Source organism: Sander lucioperca, chromosome 1, assembly GCF_008315115.2.
Source record: "Sander lucioperca isolate FBNREF2018 chromosome 1, SLUC_FBN_1.2, whole genome shotgun sequence".
NCBI lineage: Eukaryota > Metazoa > Chordata > Actinopteri > Perciformes > Percidae > Sander > Sander lucioperca.
The window spans coordinates 29,939,027-29,952,660 of record NC_050173.1 but is presented as its reverse complement, the minus strand read 5'-3'; the positions used below and the strand labels follow the sequence as shown (position 1 = coordinate 29,952,660).

The 13,634-nt window shown below is 38.6% G+C and overlaps 1 protein-coding gene across 8 annotated transcripts in view; it reads right to left on the bottom strand.

Moving 5' to 3' along the window:
* Positions 1–13,634, bottom strand: part of dlg3 (discs, large homolog 3 (Drosophila)) — a 90,159-nt gene that overhangs the window by 46,686 nt on the left and 29,839 nt on the right. The window lies entirely within an intron of this gene.

The window sequence follows — 13,634 nt, the reverse complement described above, 5'->3', positions numbered from 1 at the left end:
TAGACTTCTATAGAAACCGACCTCCTTTTGCAACCGCATGTGTCGCCCCCTGCTGGAATTCAGATAGAATTCAGGTTTAAGGCACTTCCACATTTGCAGAACTTCGCCTAACCGGATGCTTTGTCCATTAATATTTACAGTCAATGTTCCCAAGGCTATTTTACAGCGGCACTGTTGCTCCGTCTGGCGCTTAGTGCTGCCAAAGACGATTGTGATTGGTTTAAAGAAATGCCAATAAACAGGAGCACTTTTTTCTCCCATGCCAGAATGCTGTGTGGACTAGCCAGACCCTGAAGGTCTGGCAATGCGAGACGAGCAGAGACACTAACAAAAGTGGTCGTTATGGCAATGTGCATCCATAAATCTGGGGGGAGGAGATTCTGAAAGGGGAGTTCTATTTGTTTGGCAGTTGAGTTCAAATATCAACAATCTTCGCGCAGCATTGCTTACTGCACCTTTAATACCAGCTGGCTGTCAAAACACAACCAACCTGCTCTGTTGGACAGAATATATGGACTCTGGCTACAGAAATACAATGTGAATGCAGTAAGATAAACAGTAGTTGTAAGTCATTTGTCAGGCACAAAGTTGATGGTTCCAGCTTCTCAAACATGAGGATTTGCTGCTTGTTTTTGTTTTATCATAGTCTGTTAGTTATGTTCATTATGGGATAATCTGATGATTATTTTCCTGATTTATTGATTCATTGTCAAAAATATGAATAAAAATTTCCCAAAGCGCAGTTTGTTTGAACAGTTTCTTTTGTCTGACCAACAGTCCGTAACACAAATATATTCTGCTTACTATAAGGAAAATCTAAAAAAAACAGCAAGCATTCACATTTGAGAAGTTGAAACCAAATGCAATGGATGATTTGATAATTTGATATTGCAATATGTTTTTCTATATCTACTGAAAGACACACTTTAACTCTGAATTTTAGATTTTCATTTGAACCTGGTTACACTAAACATTATCAGGCTTAAGTTCTTCAACTAAGATCTTCGTTCAAACAAAGATACAAATGTTCTTTAATTCTAGATGCATGACGATGCCGATGTTGCATCATTACTCTCATTCTGACCGCCCTCCCCTCTCTCATTCCTGCCTGCTGAGATATTCTAGTCAACATATGCAGGGCTTGGATTTGTCTGATTACATAATTGGAAATTTTAATGGTGAATATTAATCCACAATGGCCCATATTGGGTTTTATAAGCAGGCTGATCAGGATCTGCAGGCTCTTAGTAAGCAGCGGCAGTCTGCGGACAATGAAGCTCTGGGCTGGAAGAGCTCTTTATATTACACAAGTGGCACGGCTGACACAGCAGAGCACCACTACAATGTTCAGAAATGCTGTTCACTTTTCATTTTTAGATGATGTCGTCATGTTAGATACAACAAACTACATATAAATAGATTGTTCCTTTACTTGTACTTGTGTGCCAGTACAGCAATTCAAAAAGAGCTCTTGGAAATCCAGAAGGCTTCGTCCGCCTGCGTATCAACATTGTCTGCGGGTAATTAGCTAGCTGAGCAGCAAAGCTATTGTGCAGCTCTGACTGAGCCTGCACCATGGCAACACACAGGGCTGTGCCTGAGCACATGCTCATATCTCCCCCCCCCCTGTCTTCCCTTTCCATTCCTCTTCCTTCTACACCTCTCATCTCTTTCTTTACACCACACCTCATTTCTTCACCTCTCCCCCCCCCCCCCCCTCCCCCCACACACACACACACACACACACACTCCTGCATCCCCTCCTCTCTTGCATCATCACTGCCCAAACTGACAACTGAAAAGACACACACTGGTTCACATTCGGTGAGGGCTTGGTGTCGCTGCTTTTTTCAACATTCTGAACACAGGACTGAGGATTTTTATGACATGTGGCAATCGATATCAATCTATACTTAGGAAACATAATGCTAGCTGGATTACATCTTTTTTTAAATCAAAAAAATAAATCTGCAAGCTCTTCACTGCCAATGCAAAATGTTCAGAATGAACATCCTACAAAATGCTCACTGTCAACAACACAATGTCCTCACTGTTTTTCCGACAATACCCACTCATGGCAACTAGTATGTATGATTAAAGAAATTGTTTGACATTTTAGGAAGCACTTACTCGTTTTAGTGCCAATAGTTAGATGAGAAGATTGTGCTTTGGAGGTCTAGGCAGATTTATTTTTTACCATTGGGCAGAGTCAGGCTAGCTATTTCCTGCTGCTTCCAGTCCTTTTTTCGCCTAGCTAAGCTAACTGTATGCTGGCGGTAGCTTTAGATTTAACGTACAGATATGAGGGTATCAAACCTCTCATTAACTCTCTCAAATTTTTCCAAAAATGTCAGACTATTCCTTTAACGTTATTAGGATTATGTTTAGGTAAGCACTTGGTGAAGGTTAGGAAAAGATATTTACCCAAGTTAAATGTAAATTAAATGTTTTCCTAACCTTAACCAGCTGTTTTAGTTGCCTAAACATTACAACAAGTGGGATGCAGGATGCAAATTCATGTGCTTTGTACACTTAACGTTCACCCAACATTCTCTCTATGACCTTGGTGCAATTTAAGAAGATTACATTTCCTGGATTGGGAATATTGCCACTGAAAGTGAAACAAAAAGCAATTTGCAAAGTAAACAATTAGGACATTAACATATATTTGAAAAGTTGCTGTGTCAATGACAATGCCTTCACCATAGACTCATCCTTGGTATCAGATTACAAGGTTCTCAACTACATGAAAGTGTACAATACAACTAAGCTTGTACTTTCTGTCTTCAAAATATTAATACATCTTTTACATCTCGTTGACCTTTATTTAGTATAAGGTGCAAAGGCATTAACCCTTCATCTGTGTTATCATGAGAAAACATAATGTACACATGGAAGAGCACAGTGTAGGGAAAAAAATGCATCTGCCAGCTTTAAAAGTAATTACAAGAGAGCAAGTCCTCCCTTTATATGCTGAGGCAGACATGACACCTGCATTTCACAATAATGTGTACTGATTTATTTGCAGCTGCTATGTAACATCAAAACACCAATGTCTGCTTTGTTCTTCCCTCACACGTCTCAGGTTGTGGGACTTCATCTTAAAGGCAACTCTGTCTGTAATTGTTGAATGGCAGCAGTTGACCTTTAACACAGCTGTTTATAATAACAAAAAAAAAATCCAATTCTGTCTAATAAAGTTATAGTAGCTTACAACATTTTTGTCAAGATGGGGTTTTCTTTTCAATAAACATTTGGGCAATTTGTTTTACAAGTAAAGGTTTCACAGCAGCGGCAGAACGGTTTGCATATATATACAAGTATAGGAATATTATCTGGACTATGTACTGTAGAATCCGGCATTGGGAATGGAAAAGGGCCCAAATGCAAACTTCCTATTTGAGAATATCATTATCAAATATTGTCAAATGCTTCATGAGCATCTACAGACACCACAATCTCCACTCATTAGGGTGATTTCTGAGGTGACAAAACAAAAACCAGTTTGAATTTATAAAAGAATGTAATACAGACTGTGCTTTAGCCGCAGATAATTATTATCAGTACAAAGCTGGACAGGTCTTACAAATTTGCACAATACATGATATTGTATTCCTAAGTATTATCCTAAGTATTAAAGACTAATATGATAGCTTGGCCATACTGTACTTTCTGAAACTCTTCTATAAAATCCAACTGGCCTTGCTTTGACATCTGCCCATTGGCTAAGTACCTGACTTGTGCTATAAGGCTGCTTCAAGATTAGTATATCAAATGGGAGGTTTTCTATTTTCCCCCTCAGATAACATTAATCTATATATTTGTTGGTTAATCTACATTAAGAGATTCTCAGAATAGACATAAAATTTAAAATCTTACTTAGATTTCTAATTATACATTTACTACAAAAACACCCACAGTAAACATACATGTGATGTGAATGATGGAATTACTTTATAGTATCAGCCTTCATTTAGTGATAAAACAAACTCAATTATGCAAAAACATCTTTGACTGGGAGCCAAGACAATCACAAAAGCCAACACATAAAGCTGATACACTAAAACATAAAGATAATCAGCCATGAATGAAGTTATTATTACTATACAGAAGTAAGAATGTGGCTGCCAACTGAGAGGTTGGACCACTGCCTGCTAACAATGTGCTGTACACTGAAACTTTCAGCATAACACGATAATCCAGCAGACTACATTTACTTAGACCCTCAATACTGTAGACATGGGCATTCATCAGAAGAATCAGGTTGCTCACAACCTGCTTGGTCAATTAAAGGTTGACCAACATGGTGTTTTGAGTAGATTAGCACCCAACACAGGACATGGATTTGTCTGTTAAACCTGTCCAGTCTGTGCTACACATACTGTATGTAATGCATACTGTACTGTGCCAGAGGTGAGCAGGAAAGGCTCAGCTGCAGACTGAATGAGCAAACAGAATTATACTTTAATTATTATAATTTATGTTAAACCAGTATGCAGGTTCCCTTTAAAGACTGCAAGATGATTTAAGAAAACAGAAATGCAGCTTGTGTTGAACTGATGGGAAATTTTACAGTAAAATTAGTGTCTAAAAAGCGTATTGCATTTCACCGCCGTTAGCATATGTGTCCTGCTGGTGATTTTGAGAATTATTTCGATGTCAGGTGGCTCAGCCTATCACACTCAGTTGATGGTTGTGGCTTTCCAAACCACTGGCAAGACAGCAACAAACCGTAAACCCAAATTCCAGACATAAAAACATCCATCTAGAAAGCTGTAAGTGACATCACGCACATCATGCCCATATTGTGCTACAGTTTACGCTACATAAGACCATTTCAAAGTGTAATCTACACAAGTAAAGGTGGTAATATGAGGAAGAATTTGGATTTGGCTTGTATTCGGAAAGGTTGTGTTACATTGTGAAGAAATATTAACAAAAATGCACAGACACACAGAGGGAAACAAAAAGTAATACATCCATAAAAGTAATTTCAAGGTAGAGATGTACTATCAACAGTGTAATAAGATGTATGATATTAAGCTGGGATTGCTTGTATTGTTTATATCTGTGACAGGGTGAGGGCATGCTCTCACTTCATCTCTCTCTCTCTGAGACGGAGATGTGTGTTTCTGTTTTTCCAAATTCAGCGGGTAGTTGGAGTCGATTCTCACTAATAGAATATATTGACTGATAATAAACAGAGGGACATGTTTAAGGATCATCTGTGGTTCTGTGCACATTCAACAGACATATGTCTGGAAAATGTTTGCTGTCCTCTCATCTTGTCGGCTCAGTGGGGGGAAAACAGGAAGTCCATGTGAGCCAAACATATGTTGTCATAACATACTGCATGTCTATACTGTTCACATAACAAGAAGATGCAACTATTAAACACCCCTTATAGGTCCCAGTGGAGAGAGAACATTATTTTTTTTTAACAAAAGAAAAAAAGCACAATTTTGAAAGGATTGTAGAAACGGATATCAAGTCAAAATAGTTTCCTTTAAAATGTAGTGTTATTATGCGCTAATCCAGTACTGTAACCACAGTGCAAAAGGGCAAGAAACACATACTAGCAGTGGTTTAACAGTCCCAAATTGTTGCCCAAATTTGAACTGTAACAAAAGAGAGGTTTAAAATAACTTCATCATCCTAATGCGCTCAATTTGTCTTGAGCATATCTTAAAACAAGTCACCATTAATGGCACCAATCCAGTTTATGCAGAACAGTATGCACAGATCACTCCAGATTTGACCAAATGTATCAGGATTATTGAAAATGATTTATCCTGACCAATCTATATCATCAATTAAAACAAGAATCTGATGTTAAGCCAGAGTGCAACTAGACCTACATTTTAAATAATAAAAGCATGGTATCAAATGAAAGCATGACAAATTTATGAGTCATTACAGGATTTTTATTTTTTTTATTTTTTTTATAACGTGTTTTTTTCTTTCAACGTTTTATTACAAACACAATTGCTGAGATATGGGCTGAAGATATGAGACATTTGGGTTGGGCCTAGATGTGGTGTTCTTGTGCATATTCAACTACACTAATCATACTGAAGCACGGGTCTGTAGTTCTTTGCTGCTGCAGCGTCCTCTCTGAATACTGCTCTATACCCGAAAATTAAGCCTTTGATTTGTACTATGTATGAAAAAAGAAAGAGCGGAGGAGGAGAAGGGCAATGGAAGACAGGAGGGAGATGATAGAAATGAAGAACACAAAAAAACAACACATAAACACACACACACACACACACACACAAATGAGAGGCCAGACCAAATGGCTGAAGGGCTGCTTGGATAATGCATTAGACAGAGATGGCACTCAGAGCAGCTGCACATGATAAGAAATGCACTGATTCGCCAAATGTCCTCCACACACACAGACACACACAGACACACAGACACACACACGCACACACACACAAACACACACACACACACACACACACAAAATAGTAGTATAGTGTAGTAGTGTTTGAAATGGCAAACATAGTGGTAACACTTTATAGTCAGCTAAAATAATTCCTGAGTAGTTACCAATGAATGAGTGAGTTGAGGAACAAGCAGTAGCGAACAAGTAGTTTCTGATAACTGAATCAAATACTATACGATTGTTTTTTTAAGAATGTGTTTACCTTTAAAGAAATGTATATATTAGATTTAGTATATTACTGTGAAGTTGCTAAAAATTACCTTTGACTTTTTCTTAACATGTGTGAGTGACTGACCTAAAAGCTCACAACCAGGGCTGAATATCGAACCTCAATTCATTTTTGGGACTGGCAGAAATCTATCTGCAGCGCTCAGTATCAAAAATAGTCCGGCAGTGAACCTTTTACTTCTGATTATGGCTACTTTTACGCTGTATCTGATTTAGGCAACCTTCTTGTATGGCTGCTTGGTTTATCCAACATTTAACATTTGAGAAGTTGAGCTTCTATTGTTAAATAAAAAAAGGGTTTTGTAGAAAAATATTTTTTATTTCTCAAAGCAAGGAATCGAAAAAGTATGATTTGGTATTAGCACTGAAACTCAGGTATCATGTTGGCAATAGTATCAAAAATTTCAAATGATTCCTTGTGTTGCTGGAGGATTGTCGCTCGTCCCTGCGAACTGTGAGTGGATATTAAGGTGATGCTGAAATCTATGGACTGATGTCCCAAGACATTTATGCCTGTATTGTGTCTCTGAACGATTGACTGTACTGTCTGCTTGATTGCAAATGAAATAAAAAAGAAGTTAAAAAAAAAAAAAAAAAATTCAAATGATAACCACCTCAATGAAAAGCACAGGTGTTACTAACAACATCAACGATGACTTTGTTCTCTTCGAGTGTCCCAGTAAGCCGTGAGCCAGCATGCACAATACCAGGACCCAGAAACTGAAGCAGCTAAAAGGAATTCAGCCATCATTCATTTACACCTGTGCTTTTCCTACTGTGACATGCCGAAATGTCACTTAGCTAGCTTCTAGTGTGGCTGTGTAATCCAACAATATGACATATAGAAGAATTATTATAATGTAAAGATGCTTCGAATATACTGTTAATTCTCAAATAAAAGCCAATGTTCAAACAATAGACAAGTCTTAAATAATAGCTGTCCAGCACGAAGTAGTATGGGCAAAAACCCTGAGGAGGTGAAATGACCATAGATATAAAACAAATGACTCTGATAGCTGAATCCGCATAATGTACATTTCCACATTTCTTCTCTCTAACAGAAATGCTCTTTTCACTCATTCATTCATTTCAATCATGTCTATTCTGTCATCTCTTATCAAGCCACGGTAAGTTACTATAAATGAAACCTAACACTTCCTGCAGATGTTTCAAATTAAAAGCCTACCTAGAATGGTAGCGATTACGTACTTTGAGCCACAAGAACGCTCTTAATGTGAAACATCGGAGCAGGAAGTGTTGGGTTTCATTGACAGTTTTTTAAAAGGAATTTAAAAACTGCAAAATGGAAGGGACTGGAAGTAATTAGTGAATGAAAACCGTATTTCTGTTAGAGAAGAGGGGTGAGTGTGTAATGATTACATTGCTGTACGGATGGAATTAGTGCTGTGGAAATGTATGTAAGAAAACATGGGGAGCTTTCAGTTTCTTAAAAAGCAAATTAAAACAGGAGCAGATCAGAAAACATGAAGGCTTCTGGTGAAAATATGATAAGATATTACTTATAAAATAGGGGAATAATTATAAATAAAGACTTAGCCTGTTAGAGGATTTACGGTAAGAAAATCAGAATGTGGTCAGTATGCAGATTCACAAATATGTACAAAACCAATCAATAAACACTTCTTATTAACATAATATCTACTGTCAGTCTAGTCTCGAGAACCTTATGAATATCTACTATATAATCACTGATTTTGTATAATTTGGAACTTAATTATTAGTTATTTGTATTCATTAGTCAGCAGCTAGCTCTTGTTTCGATGGTACTGTAATTACTCAGGAGTCTGTGTACCTTATTGTAAAGTGTTACCAAAATAACAGCTGATGATGGTTGAATAAAAGCAATGAAAGCACAAACGCTGTTGAAAGCACCCACACACCCCCACAAAAATGAAGAGGAGTCAGAAGGCTGAGGGACTAGCTCTCCTCTGATATTGATTGGATATACACATATTCCACGGCAGCATGTGGGTGATGGAGCTGGTGTACCCTGCTGAGAATGCTAGCACATTCTTGCTACAAATAAATCTAGCATAGCAGGAAGAAAAAAAAAGCTTTCACATCTGCACATACAATCTATCACGCACTGACGTCTGATTCTTTTAATTAACAGCAACAGTGGTGTAGCGTTTAACGCTGCCATCTCATTCCATCTAAGGCCCCCATGTCCATCGCTTCCCTGTCTCACAGAAAATCGGATGTTTCCATCGCTGAATCAGGAGTCCACTCTGCCCTGCACAGCACAGTCACATTTCTAGGCCAGTCACTACTGTGATCAGCAAAAACCCCTAAATAAAACAAAGCAGGCAAGCAACAAACAAACAGCGTTCCCCTCCCTTCTCCCTTCTCCTTTCTTCTCTCCCCTCCTCCCCTAGCTGGCAGCGAGAGCCAGAGAGGGGAACAGGCGAACTGATATGGGGCTGAGCCCTGGCAGGGCCTCTGACAATGACCATATGGATCACAGGGGCATGGTAGCCTCTGCTTCCAGCAGGACACACACCTCCACACACACAACCTGCAGCTTCAGGCGAGTGCACCTGTAAACTGTACAATAGCCAAACTGCAGTAATGAGTAAATCACTTAATGAGCATTAAATTGGCATTGGCAGAGGACACAACACATTTCTGTGAATCCGGCATTTCACAAAGGACCTCCATGTTAAGACAATAAGAGCAGATTCGGTCCGTAAAGGTAAAGAACAACAGAGCTGAGTGGAGGCTTTTAAGAGAAGTGTAGGAGGTGGGATTCGAGACAACTGAGGTCCTGGGTCGCAGCTACAGCAGCTCCACATCACAGATCAACTGCATCAGCTTCCATAATGCTGCATGGTTTTCTCCCTTGCACACTCACGTCAATGTCTGACTGGCCTTTTCTCAGGCGCTCCGTCTCTAACCCCTCTTACAGCGTATAAAAAGCTAACTTTTGTCAAAGTGCACATAAATATTGCAGTGCACCTTGTCTCCCTTGTTTCATAGTGCATTTCCCATGATTCCCCATCCTCTCTTAAACCCCAAATTTTCATGGGTATGGAACACTTTGTTTTTCAGTAAATGTCTGTGTCGGGCATGGGTGTGTGTGCGCTTATAATGTATCTCTTTGTGTGTGTGTGTGTGTGTGTGTGTGTGTGTGTTGGGGGGGAGACAGGCAAGCATAGAAGGGAAGATATGATGTAGGAGGTTTGCTAGCAGACAATTAAAATTAAATCATGTGCTATGAATTTGTATGAGATCTGTAAAATGGAATGTTGGCATTTCAATCATAATTAAATTATTGTGGCAATAATAACGTTCAGTGTAATATATAACTGAAAAAGTATACAAAAGTATTGTTTTGAAGTACAAATGTGCAAATACCAAAGCATTAAGTGCAAAGAGATGCAATGATTTTCTTGCATAAACTAAACATCTGCGTTGCAACACATTTCTTTTTCTTTCACATTAACCAACAAGTGTATTTTTTCTCCTTTTGCATGTATATTAACATGATGACAAGTGACGCATTAAATGGCAAAAACCCTGATAAGAACCAATAGCTACTGCTCCATGTAGTCCTTGTACCAAAATGTGGCAAAAAGCAAAAGCTTTGTGCAACAAATTGTGGATTTGGAATGCCAAATTTGCAAATTTGTAACAGGATGTTTAAAACTGATTTAGGTTAAACAGTATTGCTGATAACATTGGGTTTCTAGTCCAAAGCCTGTTAGCTCCTATACATGCTTAAAAATTGTTGACGCTCATTAGGAGAAGAAACTACACTGTACTGGATTTTATTGCCTTAAAAAAACAACTTTGGTGTAAAAATACACCAAAGTTATAGAAGAGAAGAGCATCTCGTACTACCTAAGTAAGATCTGCCCTGTTTGGCCAAAATTAAATGATGGTGTTAGTTCAGTACATTTTTGTGACAACTCATAACATAATAACTAAATACAAGCTGTCTCCTAAAGAGCAGAGTGCTTCTTGAAAAAGTTGGAGATCTTTTGCATCTTTTGTGTCATTTGGTCTGAAACAATCAACGTTTAGCTAAACATGCTGTGTGCAGTTTACTGATATCACATTACATCGTTTTCTTGGTGCTGAAATCTAAACTCTTCAAACATTTACACCTCGCCGATGGTTAAAACAGACATTATGTAAGTTTGTGGCAGATGCAATAATGCACGACAAAATCTTTAAAAAACGGAGCACTTGTCTGTAGCAAGTTTCAAAACAATTCACATTGTTTAGTTGAATTCAGGGTTTGAGCTGCAGTATAGACATATTTCTAAGAGTAATTGCACTGTTTCAGCCTGTTTTTGCCTCCTACTGAAAAAAAAAAGGTTTTTGGGATGAGAGTGTGGCGGTTAGGGAGGGACAGCATGGGGGAGCAGGGTCCTCAGATGAAATATAATCTGAAGCCAGGGTAATGCTGAAGCTTAAAAGTGATGTCAGAGGTATTATGACATCACAGGTGCTCTGGCATCACTGGTGGGATCATACTAGACAATAAAATAAATATTTTTTTAATAATGTTTGGTGATATTCTATCATAATTGTTAAAATTATTAGCATAGAATATATTTATTTGAAAAGAAGGCTACAAAATGACATGCATGACTTTGAGTTGACATTTTGCCGAAAGTCACCTTCCTAATTTTGTAAATGTACAACTTTCACTTGATGCTAAGATGCTAAGAACACCAACTTAAAATACCATATCATACATATTCAAACCAATACATATATGGTCAAATCAATAATCAAATATGAAAAGATCAAAAATTTTGGAGCATACACATATGCAAAAGAAAACTTAAGCACTGAAGTCTTGGATTCCTATTTTTCTCATCATCATAAGGGTTAACCCCAAGTAGTGCATCTATCAGAAAAAAAAATACTGGCATGTAATGTTACACACAATATATGCAAATGTTCTTCTTTTACTCGAGACTTAAAAAACAGCTATGCAGTAATTCTGTGTCACACTGGACTGAATGCATTGACAGGAACTGCAAATGTACATCTTGGCGTTATCATTCACACCAGATGTTTTAAAGAAAATGTATGGATATGCTGAGTGCACTTTCATTCAGATCACATATTTCTTGCCTTTTTTATTCCAAGACAAGCTCATAGATAAATCTCTCTTGATCTGATGAGAATATCCAGGTTTTTGATAGAGACTTTCAAGATCACAGTAGGGGATCCAGCTCAATACATTTGGCCATGGAGCACGTGTAAATCCCATCCGTTAATACTCTCTGGGTTGCTGTTACAGGAATGGCAAATCAAATCCGGCCCAAACTAAATCTCATCAGACAGATGTACAAACCAATGACACCGATCAATCAATCAATTAATGTGACTGTAAGAGACACACACACACACACACACACGCACAAACATTTCTGATCAAGGCCTGAAGGCTTTTGAGTCCTAATCACCTATGGGAGTCTTCGACATGGAACACCCACTGCGCCTATGCATTCATTTAAAGTACCACAGCCACTACAGAGGCCTGTTATAAACAATGGTTCTGGCAAAGCATTTTGGACCAAATCTTGATACTAATAAATAAAGTAAAATCCAATTAATATTTTAAGCTAATCATAGCCACAGAGCTGGAGAACACACAAAGACATATTGGAGCCCGCAGGGGGAAAAGGGAGCTTTCTGACTGAAGCTCCCAGTAGACCGAGGTCTCTACTTTTCTCAGATTTAAATTCAAAAGCTCTTGTTTTAAAGAATGCTCTTATAGTCCCAACAATCCATAATTAACCTAGCAAGCTCTTGACAAAAGCAGCACAATCGTTTAGTAAATAGATGACATGAAATGAATATGCCATCATTATGTCTTGGGGATCGTGTAGTGATTACCTCACACATACATGAAATGTTCATGGCTACAGAAGCCATTTGAAAATGTCAATGATCGAGCTACAAAAAGCCAGCTGAGATTATCCTGAATGACTGTGCAAGGTTATTGCTTTTCATCGTGCTAGCATCTAAACACACGAGTTGTTATGAAAGCTATACAATAATAGACGTGCGTGGTTGGGCGTGTGTGATAACTGCCCTGCTCTCTGGCTGTGTATAGGTAGTGGGGGAGGGGTAGCATTCACATTTCCCATCCAAGGATGAGCAACGGTGACTGAGGAGAGCTGAGGAAGGTGGGGGTGGTGGTGGGTGTGCATCTCCATCCATGCCGTGTGCTATGGCCTGTTCATAGGAAGGGGGGAGCACATACTGGCCGTTCACACGTCTGTTTAAAGAGATGGAGGGACAGATGCTTGTCCAAAGTGTCAGGGCCTCGCTTGCTTTCTCTCTCTGACAGTACCACCAACTGCCTCCTCTTACATAACCCCCTCCCCCTCTCCAGGCCCACTGCCTGCCTTTATTGGCTTATTTCTCTCTTTTTCAACTTTAGCATTTTCACCCTACTGACTGCTGCTTTTCCCCCACCCTCATCCATCACTGATTCATTCTCTGTAATTCCAGCTCTTTTCATTCCAATGTAGATACTCCTCGACTGAAACCATGAATGCCAGGTTGGACATTTCTCTACAGAGTTTTTGTGTGGTGCACATTCGCAGCAAGAGAGCAAGGATCCTTCGAAAGGACAAGACCAGATAGGATTCTATAGAGTGGTTTATCCATTAACTGTGCTGTTACGACAACATAAGATTCCTACCTGAATCACGATGCAACATATTAAGATACTAATTTGTTTCATTGTAGTTGAATATGGAATACATATGCTGTAAGTGAGCAGTAGAACAATTAGGGGGTAATACTGATGGAGAGTAAAATCTCCATGTAAGCAATACATGCTTACATAATGACATCTTCTGCTGTGAGCTTTCAAACGTGTGAAACATGAAATAAGCCTCATTGGTCTGGAAGAAAAAGGCTTGCAATAGATTTTACACAAACCAAGAGAACGTGTCAATCTATT